General features: G+C 39.8%; 1 non-coding gene across 1 annotated transcript; it reads right to left on the minus strand.

Moving 5' to 3' along the window:
• Positions 1–3,322: 3,322 nt before the first annotated feature.
• LOC118480687 lies at positions 3,323–3,429 on the minus strand. The gene has a single exon (XR_004863665.1). It is a non-coding gene; the product is annotated as a small nucleolar RNA R71 (small nucleolar RNA).
• Positions 3,430–3,887: the final 458 nt, after the last annotated feature.

A 3,887-nucleotide genomic window follows, 5' to 3' on the forward strand; every position in this document is an offset into this window, starting at 1 on the left:
ACTCATTCGTGTCTTTACGGTCTATATAAAGCATGTTAACTACCTGGAAGGGGGTTAAAAGGGTGTTTGGGTAAAGTTATTGCCTCGTTTAGTGTATAGATCCTGCGAGGACTTGGTTCAAGCTTATTAGGACTTCCTTTCAGGCAGATAGCATCAAATCGGGGGAAGTAAGAACGGCTTGAACCCTTTATAAATAAACTACTATTAAAACTTTATCTGGCCTTGCAGGACTTTATCCCTTTTGACTCAAACCAATATGGCCGAGGGTAACATCACCTTCACAAGAGGGGCCTACCACTTTTCGCATTAATAACTTGTTTAATTATCTTATAATAATCCGATCTTGTGGGACTGTATCCCTGTAGACTCAGACCAATATGGTTGAGGGTAGTGTCGCCTTCACAAGAGGGGCATACCACTACAACTAAGATAATCTCTTAAAAAAGTCCAAAGTGCGGAAATCATCAAAGGATACATAAAAGAGGAGTTGGTACCAAGTGATTCCTTCTTGTCTATTTGTTTTTACTTTCATTTACATTTTTTATCTTTTCAAAACTTTTATCAAAATTTGGTTAGATTGGACGTTAAGGATAAGCCGGTATTAAAAGCTTGTGTGCCTTTGGACGACCTTGGTATCTTACCATCACTATACTATATCTACGATGGTGCACTTGCCGTGTAGAGTGGTAGTATTGTATCGTGTTTAATAAATTTAAAGCTTGACCCTGAGTAAAAAGTGCTTAAAATAAATCTAAAAATTTACACGCATACCCCGCGCACGTCATGTACATTCCAAATTTTTATAAAGCATTATATTATATTATTAAAATAACAAAATTGGTAAATTGTGTTACTTTATATATAAAACTAAAGTGTGACATGTCTTTGATAATGTCACAACCCCGCCGAAGCGGAAACACAGGGGAGCGACGAACCAAATATCATACGAACACATGGTAAAAGAGAATAACTAAAATGTATTCATAAGATAGAGAATTACATAGATGTCTTTAGTACGGGATTACAATTCCACGAATAATTGTTTTATAAACTAGGGCTCTAGTCTATAACAAAATGGAAAAATCTTAGGTTACAATCCTAAGCATGCATGTCCAAAAGTAAAAGAGTCCATATCCCGGCTAATTTCCATTTCCTGAAAAACATGCTTAAAAATGTCTACTAAACGAGTTGGTGAGTTCGCATGTTTGTATTCTTAAAATTGTTGTCTTAACACATGTAGCGTATATATTTACCATGAGCCCATAACCAAACCCCGTCTTCCTTGTACGCCTTGATATGCGCCAAATGCAACATATGAATTATATCAAATAAGATATAAAAACAACCCTTTTTAGTACTCATGTTGGAGAAAGTGCGTTTCTTTGTATACTTTTGATTTTTAGGATTAAAAGAGCTTTAATGTACAAAATGAACAAATTAAAGGCAAAAAAGTAGCATGAATACAAATAAAATGAAGTTGATACACTATACCGACCCATCGAGCTTCACGCAAGACCAAAAACAACAAACCAGAAGCCAAGCACGGGTCGTGCCTGCCTAGCATGGAGTCGTGCCCCATTCAAGATTCCTTGAAAAAAAAGACAAACAGAAGCAGGCAAGGGACACGGGGCTGTGTCTCATGGACACGGGTCGTGGTCAACTCTAAGATTTGCAAATCTTGGATCGTACAGCAAGTACATGTACCATGGGGCCGTGTGAGCATCTAGACTGACAAGTGCATTAAATAAAGACAGAGAAGGAGAAGGGCACGGGGTCGTGCCTACTAGGCACCAGGCCGTGTAAACTCATTGTTTTCAGCTATAAATAGAGGTGATTGGTTCACTTGCAACTCATCCATTGGCAAACCACTTCTCTCACACCTGCCACCACTCCACCACCGCAATACCGCCATCATCCACCACATTCATCCATCATCCATCCTTAGAGTGTGTGTAGTAGTCTCGAGATCCAAGATGGACTGTAAGAGTTTTTGTCAAACAAAGACCATACCTAGATAATCCCTTACATCACTTGGTGAAGACAAATTATTTATGTATTACTTTTGATTTCCAAGCTTAGGTAACTTTTTAATTGGGTATGTATTAATGACTTTAATAACTAGTTTTTTATATTGAAAGTGAACTTTATTCTATCATCTCTTCGTGTTTTGTTGATTCACTCATTCGTGTCTTTATGGTCTATATAAAGCGCGTTAACTGCCTGGAAGGGGGTTAGAAGGGTGGTTTGGGTAAAGTTCTTACCTCGTTCAGTGTATAGATCCTGCGAGGACTTGATTCAAGCTTATTAGGACTTCCTTTAAGGCAGATAGCATCAAATCAGGGAAATAAGAACGGCTTGAATCCCTTATAAATAAACTACTATTAAAACTTTAAACCGGCCTTGCGGGACTGTATCCCTGCTGACTCAGACCAATATGACCGAGGGTAGCGTTGCCTCCAAAAGAGTGACATGCCACATTTTGCATTAATAACTTACTTAATTATCCTTCTTTTTTCTCCTATTTTTCTACTTTCTACGGGAACAACACGGGGCCGTGTTTGATCGACACGGGGCCGTGTCAGACTTACAGTTTCTAGGAAGAGTTGTTTTCTTGTTACTGGAACAGCCACAAGGGTCGTGTTATAGGAGCATGGGGTTGTGTTAAACCTACAGTATCCGAGAACCTGAAAACATAAACTTTTCTAGACAGCACAGGGTCGTGCCTACATAGACATGGGGTCGTGCTACCCATCTGATCCGCCATTTTTTGTGTTTTTGTTCGCAAAAGTCACGCAACCCTGTATAATTCACAGGAAATACAATCTGGTGCATGACCTCCACATCCGACAAAGACATAAAAGTGCCACTCGACGAACCTGAGCGCTTTTTAAGAAAAAGACTTCAAGCTAAAAACCGACAAAAAGCCTCAACCCAAAACCTCCCCATGGTGGATCAACGCACTCTCATTTATTACCTACAGCCTACAGTCAGTAATCTTGGAGCCGCTATTAACCCTTCTAATGTAAATGCCAATAACTTTGAGCTTCGACCACACCTAATCCAAATGCTTCAAAATTCCGCCACCTTTCACGGCCTACCTGATGAAGATCCCCATTTACATATTACCAACTTTTTGGAAATATGTGACACCTTTCTGATCAACGGAGCCTCCAACGATTCTATCCGGCTTCGTATGTTCCCCTTTTCCCTCAAAGACCGAGCAAAAGCTTGGCTAAACACCCTCCCAAGTGGGTCCGTGCACACTTGAGATGAATTTGCCTAAAAATATCTCTACAAATACTTCCCTCCTGCAAAAACTGCCAAACTCATGACCGAGATTAATTCTTACTCTTAAGACGATGGGGAATCTTTGTACGAGACATGGGAAAAGTTCAAGGAGTTATTAAGGAAATGCACAAATCATGGTCTTGAACGATGGCAACAAGTGTCCATTTTCTACAATGGACTTTTGCCACACACAATGCAAATCCTTGATTCCAACTTCGGGGGACTCCTTGGGAATCGGTGCCCTAAGAAAATCTATAATAAAATCGAAGAAATTGCTCAAAATGGTTATCAATGGCACACTCCTAAGGGTTCAAAATCCATAGCACCGGGCGCCCATAAAGTGGACAAAACCACTTCTTTGTAAGCTCAAATTGAAGCCTTAACTTCAAAAATAAAGAAACTTGAACTAAGTAAAACGGTTTCGGTTATGGCTTGTGAAGGATATGGCGGACTACATGAAAACTGGAGTTGCATGAAAGATTTAGAAAATCAAACAGAAGTGTTAAATTACCTTAATAATCGTCCACAACCACCAAGAGCACCAAGTAACTCCTTCACCCCCGAGTGGCGAAATCACCCCAACTTTAGTTGGCGGGAAT

Source organism: Helianthus annuus, chromosome 7 (assembly GCF_002127325.2).
Source record: "Helianthus annuus cultivar XRQ/B chromosome 7, HanXRQr2.0-SUNRISE, whole genome shotgun sequence".
Taxonomy (NCBI): domain Eukaryota; kingdom Viridiplantae; phylum Streptophyta; class Magnoliopsida; order Asterales; family Asteraceae; genus Helianthus; species Helianthus annuus.